This window comes from Chroicocephalus ridibundus, chromosome 8 (genome assembly GCF_963924245.1).
Source record: "Chroicocephalus ridibundus chromosome 8, bChrRid1.1, whole genome shotgun sequence".
NCBI classification, from domain to species: domain Eukaryota; kingdom Metazoa; phylum Chordata; class Aves; order Charadriiformes; family Laridae; genus Chroicocephalus; species Chroicocephalus ridibundus.
In genome coordinates, this window is record NC_086291.1 from 25,713,764 (window position 1) to 25,726,669 (window position 12,906).

The following is a 12,906-nucleotide window of genomic DNA, read 5'->3' on the forward strand; positions in this document are numbered from 1 at the left end:
ACGAACAACTGAAAACCAGAAAAATAAATAGTGAATGAATATGAACAATCTTCAAATTACTAGTCTGTGCTATATTTTTTAACTACCGAAGATGTTAATTTATCTTAGGAAATTTCCACATTCTACTATCACATTTTTTTCTTCCCCCCGCCCCTGAAATGTCTAGGGGAAGAATTGGGTGTTAGAACACAGTAATAAGACCACCCAAATGGGCAAAAAGAATTTGAAGGGAAAGCTCTTTCAAAGAACCTGGCTTAGTGGAAGTTCACATGATGTAGCAAAACCGTGAAATCAAATTTTTATTTATTTTTTTCAATTTGCCAGTCTGGGACCCAGCTCACTATATTTAAAAAAACAAAAAAAAAATAAAAACCAAAACAACAAAAAAACCAAAACAAAACCAGAACAAAACCTAAAACCTCAAAAAACCCCAAACCGTGCCATAAAACCCCCTCAGCTCCAATGATGCCCCAGTCAAACCTCTTTTCTTGCTCTAGTGGAGAGGAGACTGGAACAGTGATGGCAGCTCAGTGCCTGTGGAAGATTCATTCTGCAGGTGGGCACGTGTCCGTCTGCTTGACACGATTTAGAATCGCGCTCTCAGCCTACATTTGGATCCTCTTAAGACTCGTTTTTGTTAGGCTGAACATCTCAGCTGATCGCTATTGCTATGATATGACAAGAGAAGAAGAGGTATCAGAATCACACTGCGCTGATCCAGACCACCTTATTTCTATGTTCAGATTCCAAGCTCTTTGGAAGACGTTACAGAACAACTGATAGAATATGCTGGTTGGGAGAAACTTTAACTTTGTTCAGAATTCATCTGTTTATTCCAAACCTCTTCATGAATGATGGTGTCCTCACTTGAAAATAATTTATGTCGCTTTCTTGGACAAGGATAGGTAGCAGTAGCAGACATCTGTATTAGCATTTGGATGTCCTGAAGAATCTCCCCAGGCTGTGAATGTAAATAATAGATTGCAGGTTAAGTCCAAACAGAGTTAGCACATCTGTTTCACTTTCTTCTTCACTGGTTATTTTTTCAGCCTACTAGCATTACTTAAGTCATAGCTAAATGAAATTACTGCCACGTTATGTCAGATCCGCTTTTGACACAGGATTGGGTTAATTTTCCTTTGCACTACTGAGTTCTCATAAAACAGCAGAATAGACCTGACTTCTCAGGAACCTCAGTGAGAACTGCTGCCTGCTGTAGCAGGTATCTTTTTTATATACAGGACAGGACTGACACGAGGCTTGCTTCTTTACAGGGTAATACTGTTCATAGAATCATCATAGGGTTGGAAGGGACCTCTGGAGATCATCTAGTCCAACCCCCCTGCCAGAGCAGGGTCACCTAGAGCAGGTTACACAGGAACATGTCCAGGCGGGTTTTAAATGTCTCCAGAGTTGGAGACTCCACCACCTCTCTGGGCAGCCTGTTCCAGTGCTCTGCCACCCTCAGGGTAAAGAAGTTCCTCCTCATGTTTAGGTGGAACTTCCTATGTTCAAGTTTGTGCCCATTGCCTCTTGTCCTGTCCCCGGGCACCACTGAAAAGAGCCTGGCCCCATCCTCCTGACACCCACCCTTTAAGTATTTATAAGTGTTTTACTGTTTAACAAGTAAATTAAACAAGTAAATTAAACACTTTTCAGTATCTTCTGTAACAATTTAATTGAATTGCCAAGAATGATTAAATGTAGTTTTGGCATAAGATATTTATTCTTTAAGATGTTGGATTGCTTAATATAATACAAATAATCAAATGGAGCGTATTTAGACATCAGCATTTGCTAGCTTTGTGCTGGTTTACTCTTGTGTACAAAACACAGCAGGCTGGTACTTTGCGTTGTAAAGGTCGTGTTTTAATATTCCTAAATTACAGCTTGATACTTGAAAAGATTATTTGTTCAAGAATTGTGCTATCAAGTACAACTTTCTGTTAAGGGAGTTGCGCCTTATCTTTGGGGTTAACTGAATATCAAGTGTTTATGTCAGTTCATGAAGACTGGGTTGTGATGTCACCTTCAAGTTATCAGCTCTGTTTCGGTTCACTATCTCAGGGCAGTGACTGATAACAAAAAGCATAATTCAAGGCCTTGCTCACTTTCTCCTCGCATAATTCAAGGCCTTGCTCACTTTCTCCTCGCCCTTCTTGTGGGGGGCCAACTACACTTACGTGCAGGAATTCTTTGTCTAGCATTTCTGCCCTAGAAATTTCATGCTTTCGTTATACTCAAATAAAGGCTCAGTCCTGTAATGGAAAAGGCTGGCGGAGGTGGAATGATACTGTATTTAAAAAGAAGGTTTACTTTGGAGGAAAAAAGAGAAAAAGGAAAGACGTTTGCCTATTTTTAAAAAAAAGAAAAGAAGATAAGTACCATTTTATCCTGAGGGTGTGTTTCAATTGTCAGCTTGTATTTTATTTCCATCAGCAGGCTTTGTTTTATATGCATCTTCTGATTTTTCCAGTTGTTACGTATTTTTTTGCATCTTTCCTTAAATTGATTTTCTGTGCTTTTACCCCCTTAAAAACTCACTTGGTGAAGATCTTTGCTTGCTTGCCCTACCAATTACTACCAAGATATAAATGGAAACTTCCCACCGCTCCTTTCTGTCGTAGCTTGTGGGTCATTATTTGCCCTAACTGTTGATTCTTTTATTAGCTTGACTTTCCAACCACTTTAATAATGTGATTATCACCAACCTCACAGCTTGCTTCAGGCTTAGTGTTAGAGTGAGGTGGATTCAGCTAGCCTGAGGATTACGCTCTGTAAGATCTGTTTGTAGCAAAAATTACCATCTCTGGCTTTTGAACAGTAAACTATGAAAAAGAAACAAATTATATGGCTTTGGATTAAACGAAAGGATGAATGAAACAAAGGAATTGATCTATTCACAGAGGTGGCTGTTAGTTATTTCACTTTAGCTGTAAAAGGAAGACCTTTCCTAAATGTCACGCTGTATGTTCTTGCACAGCAGCGTTTTCTCACACGTCACTGCATCTGCATGTATTCTTATTAGTTGCGTGGAGCTATACGAGTTTCAGTACAAATAATTTTTTAATTCGGTCTTTCTATAAATTATTAAAGTGCTGGGGATGGCTTTTCCAGGAAGGCTGAACTACGGCATTGATTTTATGCATGCTGGAGGCAGGCCCTAGATGTTTCGGCCCCAAGTGCACCTGCTGTGGTAGTCTACCAGAACATCATACCACACTCTCATGTATTCAAAGCAAAGGAATAAATCATGATTTTACAACAGTGCATCAGTTGACTTATTGCTGTTTTGTGACCGGAGGTAGAAAGGATTGCTGTTTAAAGCCATGTCATCGGTTCTCAAGTCACTCAAGCATGAAAGCTTGTCATATGCCTCTGTAATTGTACCTCGCCAGTCTTTCCCTAACTAGTCAGCTGGGGCTGTGCGTTTTGTCTCAAACACCCGGCTGGCCAGTGTCTGACAGGAGCTTTCTCGTCATCCTGTCAGTAATATGCTAACTAGAGTGTATCTTCTGCGGCCTACACTGGCAGGTGGAAAGGATGCTACACTTTAAAGCAAATGTCTAAACGTTATCTCCATTTTGACCAGTATTTGTTTCAGGTAATACAAGTCTGCTGTGCCTGAGAGCGTGGTGGTTACAAAGATCTGCTTTGTGCTGGCTGTAGGTTTCTTTGGTGATCCCTATACAAACAACTGTATACGTCAATAAAAGACACAGATTTTAATTTACTATTTTTTTATGGTGAAGGAGCACTGAATATGAATTTACACACAAACATACATTTTTGGAATCACTTTTGCTGTTGCTTGTATGCGGGGAGAGCTTTCTGCCGTTGCCTTCAGGCGCCATAGTTGGACTGAGCGGTGGCTTCAAGTTCCTTGCCTCGTTAGTCTTGTTCAGGTATGGTCACACTATCTGTGGTCACTCAGGCACTAGGAAGACATGTAGGCTTCTTGGAGAATGTAGGACCAGCTGCTAGGGAAAGCAAAACACCTCTTACTCTATAAACAAGTTGTCTTTGTGACTTGCTTTCCTCCTCCTGTATCTGACCCTAAGGCTGAGATTCTTGAGTTTGTTTCAAAATCCATGCGTTCCAAGGCAGTAATATCATCAGCTGAATCTGAAAACAACTGTGGTGGTTGTCTGTTTCTCTCCCTTCACTTAAGTTTATATGTTGGAGATTTGTGGATCTGATTAAAAAACCAGGCAAGCAGCAGCACTTTGTGACTAGGCCAGATCTCTGGCACATGGTTTTGGAGTACAGTGCTCGTTAGTGCGGAGCCCGGAAAGACAGAAAGCTCCTCTTTTCTATTTGAATGTTTCTGAGTTCAAAGCTCAGAATTCATGGAGCTACTTCTCTGGTGCAAACTAAGGATCCGAGACAGTGGAACAATTGGCTCCATGCAGGCCTTCCATGTTGGAGAAAATAGTGGCATTGGGAGCTGTCACAGAGCTTAGTGATGTCCTCACATTGCCTTATGCTCCTACTTCCCATTAAATGAACTATAGCACTTAATTTGTTTCAATTGTGCAATGTAGTGCAGTCACAATTTTATCTAAAGATGTATTTATGAAGTGTATGGCAGATCCATTGTAAATGATACCGTTCCAATAATTAAAAAAAGAAATATTTAAAATTTAATTTGTATCTTGGATTACTCTGACGTAGTAAATAGTGGGTGGAAATGTGTAAGTGCTAAATTTAGTTCTTGGAAAACAGGAAATGGATAGGAATTTATCATTAGCTTGCAAGGCAGAACAGATATTCCACTGATACTCACTGAGCTCCCGGAAGCATAATTAGAATTCATTTTGGAATATTAGGTCAATTAGACCATTTGGTCTGGGAATAGATGAGGAGTGATGCTTAATAATTTTTTTATATAGTTCAGGTGTAAACAGGCTAAGATAAACTGGGCAGAGATGCGCGTTGTGGATGCAGGTAAGGTCCCATTGGAACATGCATAGGGAGCGCACTTCTAGCAATGAAGCTGCGGGAAGTCAATATGGAATCAAAATGTGGTTAGGATATACAGCCAGACTGGGAAAGCTCTCCCAGTCTTGAGGTTTAGAATAGTTTTCCCATTGCCACAGCATAGTATTAGGAGAAATAATCGTGAAAGAATTTGTGAAAATAAATTGAAATGTGTGGTCAGCGAATGATTAAAATTCTTTTTCTTTTAATGTGAGGAGGGGGAAAACAACAAAAAGTTGCAGATTGCTATTACCTGCCATCTATGTAAAATGTGAATAACTATATATCTCTGCGTTTTATTAAAAAAAATAAATCCCAGCCCCCAAACAAGCCAAAAAATGAAAACCCACACTGTAAAAGTAGACAGAAAGACAGATCTACAAATTCATGTCAAAATTAAATTTTTCACTTATTAGCACTTTCAGGAAAAAGAACGAATGCAAGATGAAGATAACCTGGGGCAAAAGTTGTTTCTTTTTCCAATTCATGTAATCTTTGGCAATTCAGTGAAAACTGCCGGAACAAAAGGCTGTGTAGAGCCGGCGCAAGCGCTGCAGTGGGCGAATGCAATCCAAGAGGAGCATTTGAGTACTGAGTCCTTTGTGGCTGGGCTGTGCGAGAACTGGAGGTGAATGACACTGTTGACCAGAACTGTCTCACCCCCTAAAAAAAGTACCAGTGAGGTCATTGGTGGTTGTGTGAAGACGAGTTACCGAAAGGTGTCTGAGTGTAATACCAGCTCTCTGCTCCGGTGTGCTGTTATGGCAAGATTTCCCCTGTTTCATGGTCACTGCTGCTTTATCACTCTTTTTTTTTTTTCCAAGATTCACCAATGATTAAATGAACTATAACATAGTCAGTGGTTATCTCTACTCGTGCACACAGTAAATAAGTTGTCTGTCAGCTATTCACAAGGAAGCTGTTCCCTGCTGCTTCTTAATTAGGGTATGGCAGAAGAACGTACCAAGGAGTTACTCTGGGGGAGGAAATGTTAATCAAAATTATTTTCCTGGAAACTCTCCTTTCAGAAGTGAGAAACATTTGCAGAACTCCCTTGTTTTATGGGAGGGTAGCTCTTCCTCCATGGAGACAGGTCATAAAATAAAGGAGGAAGGAAAGGGGGAGTCAGGAGGTAGTCAGGAAAAGGGACAAAAAGATGTATATGTTTGTGGTTTTCTGTGGTTTTGTGAGAGAGGAAGAGATAAAGAAGTTAGGAAATAAATGAATGTCAAAATGAGAATAAAGGAATTATCAAGAATGTACAGAGATGAAATGAAGAAATATGAGGAAACTGAAATTATTGAACAGATGATATAAAGAAGCATGATTAGTATATTATAGGATAAATGAATATCAGAAGAGACCTGTTAGTTAACCTAATCTGTAATGTGTTACGGATAAAAACTGACTACTAACTTCCAGAAGATTCTATTTTCAAGCTATGGAAAATACTAAAAACCATTGTGGGATGAAGAAATTGAGTAACTGAATCAAGTTATGTAGCTTTTTCTGTGCCACCCACACCTACTTTGTTACATAGATACCTCTGATTTATCTATAAAAGTGCGCGTAGGTCCTTAGTGTGGGCAGAGTATGCCAGTGGTGTTCCCTGTTGAGCGCTCACCTGCCTGCTACCACTTCAATTTTATTTTCTGCTCAGCCTCCGTTATTGGGAAAATGTCACTCCTGGAGCCATAGGCAAGGAACAAACCGTGTCTGCAGTCTTTTCTTTCCCCTTCCAAACTAATGCACAAGAATGATGCCATAATGCTGCTTTGTGAATCAAGAATTGCAAGAAAAGAATGAAATTGATTGTATATGAAGTGCTGTCAAATTCATGAATAACACTCTTCTCTTCCTTTTCCTTCCCACAGAAATAACGATAAAAGAAAGCGAATAATACTAAAAAAACCAAAACCAAACAAAAAAAACCCCAAAAAACCCAAACCCAGAAGACAAGAAGCCTTTTTTATATTAGTGTTTTCTTTTTCGCATTTAATTTTCACCATAGAAAAAGCTAAAATTTTCATCTGTGGACTGGAAATATATTTATGAAGCTTAACCTTCTGCGAGAGGGGAGAGCTGGGGGTCCCATCTTGCCAAGAGGAGGAAAATGCATTATGGCTCATTTAAGGTCCTCCTTCTCTTTCTTCTTAAAGATTATGGGGTTGGCAGATGGGAGACGATTAGCCAGGAGCTAAATTAAAGAAATACAGAAGGAGTGGCTTTGGATATCATGGCTTGGACAGTATATTCTGTTCTCTTTTTTTTTGATAATTTTTTCTTTCATCAGTGACTTCTGAATTCTCGCCAATGCCAGCAGAATGGACTAAGTTTACGACTTAGCCTGACTGTTTATTCTTTAGAGCTGGGAAGGGGTTTGTGCTCTGTTGTAAACTGGTGAAAGCAAGGGATCCCGCTTTCTCTCTCCAGCAACCTTCCCCGACCCATTCAAGAAATGGGTGGGAAGGTAGGTCTTAGCAACCATTAAGCATCTGTTATGGGTTTGGAGCCTGATCTCATTCCCGATCAAACAAGAGTTAGATATGGATGCTCCTCTAACAAAGCTGGTAGTCTTAGGAGTTGTAATAGTGTGGAGGAGAGGCTTCCTTTCACCTGCATGACTGTCCCCCTTAGGAAGTGGATAGTGGTTTCTCAGTAATTCTCGTGAGCTGGGAGTATTGGGGTAGCAGCAATAAGAGTTGGTCCAGGTTGATGGTAGCTACTGGAATTGCAGTGAAACTGTGACCCATCCCCTACAATTTATTGCTATCGGTAGCTGAGATAACAAAACAGAATCTGTGTCATCTTTCAACATATGTGTGGTCAAGGCAGTGGGAGGGAAGCAGTTCTTTGGCCCAATGGGACTGTGAGGGAGGAGGGAGAGCGCGCACCATTTCTGGACATGGTGTTGACAGAGATTGACAGTGTTTGAGGGTTTTTCAGGAAAATGGTTTTATCACAGTAGTTCTTTAGTTGCACACAGTAGACTTTGAAAGGTTGTCTAGTATCACAGGTTAATTTTACTTTAGCGTTTTGTCGAACTTCTGTTGCTGTTTTTGGCTTTCTGACAAGATTCTGCTAATCAGTTTCTGTCTTTCTAGTTTGCGCGTTGTGGTGTGTGCAAATCTTGCCACCTATGCTCTGCCTCTCTCTTTACCTTTGGTTATAGAAAAGTCTTTGAAGAAATTAATTTATATAGATAGAAAATAACTGCCAGGTAAGTTTTGTGCAGTATACAGAATAATTATTATAATTATTTTCAGGTTACTCATTGAAATTATGTGAATAATAGGTATCAAATAAGCATAACGTGTGAGCCTGCAGAAAATCTTTCAGCTGAAGTAGTATGGCTCTAGACATGTAACAGTGTTTAGGAAAAATAAAATTCGAAGACAAAAAAAAAAGGAAAAGAAAAAAGCGCTAGTCCTATTGAAATCCCCAGTAGAAAGGTACATTGGTAGAAGTGAGCATTGGGGTAGCAGATACACACGTGAGAGTTACTGCATCCACGTGAGGGACAGGGAGGAGCTGCACTCTTTGTCTTCCCAGGAGCAGGTAAACCTGCGTTGATCAAATCTGGAACTAAAACTTTTCCTGACTCTTCCTGTTCAGCAGCACATAGATTTTGAACAACAGCCTTCCCACGTGGCTGCTTATTGCCACAAGGTGGAAAGTAACTCATCATTCTCTAGAATTTGTGCATTATTTCAGTCTTGAAGGAATTTGGTAGTAATCAATTTACTATCACCAGATAATGAATTTTGCTTACAAACTTTGTAACATGGCCTCCCACTATTTGGACAGACACTACTATCACCAGCCACATAGTTCCAGCATCTTCCTTTTTTTTCTGGAGACAAAGATAAAATTATTATATCAGAATCACTACAAAACTCTGCAGAAAACACCACGTGCTTTCCTTGCAGGGTGGTGAGAGCTCAGATGGTGATGCTGGCTGCAGTGTCTTACCGGAAAAGATTGGAAACAGACTGAAATTTTCAGTTATGCTCAGTAATGTTAGTAAATTCATTACTGATAGAATGGGAGAGGAAACTTCTTTTCATGTCCGATGCAAGTGCTAGGGATTTCAAATTAAATTTGTCTATTTATTAGACAGTCAAACGTTGAATTTTTTTTTGTTAAAAGTTGGTTTTTAACTAGTTCAACTCAATTGACTCATGTTCTTCACGTAATTTAATACCACATTATTCAAAACAATTTAAAAATCATAATTAGATTTATTTTTGAAATGGAAGTTGTTTAAATTAGAAGGTATTGTTTGAAATGGAGAAAAACAGTCTAAAAAGTGAAAATTGTTGGATGCAGAAATATCAGAAGTTCTGTTCAATATTTACAAGTGGATTTCAACAAAACAGCCCACCCGTTTTATTACGGATAAGCTTTACTTAAAAACAGCCCACCCATTTTATTATGGATAAACTTTAGTTAAAAACAGCCTACCTGTTTTATTATGAATAGAATCACAGCTCTGGTAGGTCTTGTGCAGTGAACGACAGGAGGATGTCTCAACATCATTTGTTGCCTCAAAACATGTAATAAGCTATCAGATTTGCAGTAACTAGGTTCTACAGCACTCTTCTATAATTTAAGATTGTTCAGAAAACTGTGTAATTGAGCAATGATGTATTTGTGTGTACACAGAAATAATATAGCAAATTTTATTGGACTTTATACAAGATTATCTGTAAAGGGGATCACACTTCACAGCTGATGTAATCTCCAGTTGCTGCTGGCAAAATATGTTAGGTTGTACACAGACTTGAAGATGACTTCAGGATAATTTCGGATAATGACTACCTCTCTTGAAAAAGAGATTTTTCTGATCTATGACATTTCTCTTTTTACATTATTTTTTTTTTTTTTTAATGGGGATCGTGATAATTCCTTTTAGAACAGATAGAAATCAACAGACAGGCTCCATGCAAATGCCTTAATAGAATAAAGAATTGTTTTCTGCAAAAGTTCTTCCCACTTGGTCAAGCAACAGATGCTCGTTTCTGCATCTAGGAGCTTCTGCTCCGGTCTCTGCCTTACCCTCTCCTCCGTCAGCGTTCAGCGGGGTGTCTGCCGGGGCTCTGCTGGGCTCCGCTCCCAACCGCAGACGCTGTCAGACACCCCTCCAAATCCAGCGTCGCCTTTCAACACCTCTGTCTTCTGGTGTAAGCAGTCGGGCTCTACCTGGTCCCCAAATGCTTTTCAGATCTCTGGAACTGTCTGGTTACTTAAGACATGGAGCATTATTCCAAAATTTGCAGTAGTCCCCACTCTATTTAAAAGAGTGAATATGTCAGTTAAAGAGGTAAGTTATTTAAATAGCTAATGCATTTGAGAAATGCAGTCACTGTTGAAACAGTAAAAAGGCAAAAAGAGAATTTGCCAGAAAGTGTGCGATTTTTAATACGAAATCCATAATTATCTTATCAGTATTTGCTTAAAGGCAGAGTTGGCACAGTATTCAAATGTCACACAGTTTGAAGAGCAGCAGAATCCCATAGCTGCTTGTGTTACAGGCTGTATACAACAGGAAACTATAAAACATATTCATGCCATACTAAAATGTTTGGAAACCTACTGCAGCAGCATAGATGGAAACGTTTAAATAAGATGTTGTATTAAGATGTCGTTAAATAGAAACGCAAGGAACAGTACAGCAAAACCTTGATGTGTAAGTAATGAAATCTTTACTAGAAATGCTAAAATTTGATAGTTTTTTTTTTAATTACAAATGTTAAATAGATGTCAGTCTTAAGTGCCACACCAAAATACAGATTGTAAAACAAGACAGTTAATAAAACTTCAGATGTTTTTAAGGAATTATCCACTTCCTCTGTTAAAGTGAGAACTAAAATATAACACGGACGTATGCATAAGATAGGAAAATACTTCATGCAAATAGTACAGTCATCTTAATAGGCATTCTTAAATTATGAATTAATAGGAGGAGGAGGCGGCTGTATACATTGGGGGATATCCTGTATAACTGTATGCTCAGCTTTATTTCAGTCTGTGATCGAAATACATGAAAGGCTAATTTTTATATAGGTAGTTGCGGTTTGAAATGTATATACTATGTACACTAATAGTATGTGGACGTACTAATTAGTAATTCCATATCCACTTTGAGTAATAGAGGAAAAAACACGATACTCAGCTTGACTGTGCTATCAGTAGTGTTAGGTAAACCACAGAGAGAGATAACATGGAAATAAAACTCATAAATCCCACTGCGCAGAAGAGGCATAAGATACTCATTTATTTCTTCCCTCAAATCAATGAATTCTTTGTAACAACACAGTAATTATTAAAGTAGCCATTATTATAAGACTAAAATGAGAGTAATTGCAGAGGGTTGATGTAAAGCTAAGAAAGGAGATGTTAATCTGAAACGAAGAGTTTAAATACGGAATTATGATATACTTGGCTTTCTGTAGCGTAGCTGTCAGGCTGGGGCAGTTCGCTGGTCAATAGTGACATTCTGTGTGTCAGTGAACAGAGTCTCCTGATACCTTAACCTGCAGTTCACACATTACTGAGGCTCCAACTGTCGAACATTCGAGTCCCCTGGTACTCCTGCAGCTTCCAGACTCTCCTGACTGGCTCATGTTTCATTCTTTGGCAATTTGCCCTAATGATATCCCTCAGGAGCTTTCAGACCCTCTTCTTTTCCATATTTAATCGTGTTATATTAATCTCAGTGCTGAGCAAACTATGCTGCACAAATTGTAATTGTCCACGATTTCTGCTGCAATAGCCTTATAATTATTTTTTTCATTTTTAGTGTAAAAATACACGTACAAAATTGCAGTATAATTTTTATTTACAAGTCTTAATGTCCAAGACAGCCAGGGTGTGAAAGCTTTAACTGCTGATCTGTTCCACAAAAAGGATGATGTTGTTTTGTTTTTTTTTCCTATAAAATCCATAAAGTTTTAGCACTTGCTGTATGGACAGGATTTACATTTTATTTTTAGCTCTTCATGTCTAATAAACAGTGCTATTATCAAGTTAACCTCAGATAGTAATTCTGTTGTGATATAAAACATTAGGATGGTTTTGTCTTTTTCCATAAGCTTAGTATCTTCTACGTGGGGCATTCCTCTTTTTAAAAACTGGGCTTTTTTTTCTGTATTTTATAAGATTTGTAGTGTTTGTAGTGTTTTATTTGCTGAATATAGGCTACCTCATTCTGAACACAGTCTTGATGTTTTCTCATTCTGATGTAACTCTGGGGCTGCAGAATAAACTAAATAAATTTGAGTGATTCCCTGATAGAAAAGTGGTATTTGATAGATCAAATATGAATTCTTTTGGTATTGCAGGTTATTTTGTTTGAGGAGTGAACTAGACCACATTTCTAATCAATTCCATAGATTTTTTGAGGGGTGGGTTTTTTGTGATTTTTTTTTTTTTAACAAAAATATCACATTTTGTTTTAGAAAAAACGGTTTTGAATGGTAAGCAGATTGTAACACTTCCTCTCTTGGTCAAGGAGTCCTTCGTTTTCTGGTGCGGCATGTGCCAGACTTGCCAGTCTCTGCTTTGGGAAGGGGCTTTTGGAAAATTGTAATAAAGTTGCTTTGCTGTCACAGGGAATATTCACTTTAGATTTTTTTTTAAAGGTAGTTTGGGAATCAAGATAGTGCCACAAACAGAAATTAATCTTGCTCCTGAGTTTAATGTTCCTCTGCATCTCCACGTGAGTTCAGATCAATTCCAGTTGTTCCAAATAGCAGAAATGGGGCCCAAAAAAGTCCTCTGAGTCTTTCCCGCTCAATGGAACTGAGTACAGCTGGGGTGCGCTGGAGTTCTGCGTGTTCGTGGCAGTACCCGTGTTTGATAAACATCAAGTAGTGCAGGTTTATTTTCTTTTTTTCAAGGAAATTAGCTGAGCAGGGCTAATTT

General features: G+C 38.7%; 1 protein-coding gene across 2 annotated transcripts in view; it reads left to right on the plus strand.

The window, feature by feature from the left end:
* The window catches only part of DENND1B (DENN domain containing 1B), a 164,769-nt gene that overhangs the window by 87,339 nt on the left and 64,524 nt on the right, over positions 1-12,906 (plus strand). The window lies entirely within an intron of this gene.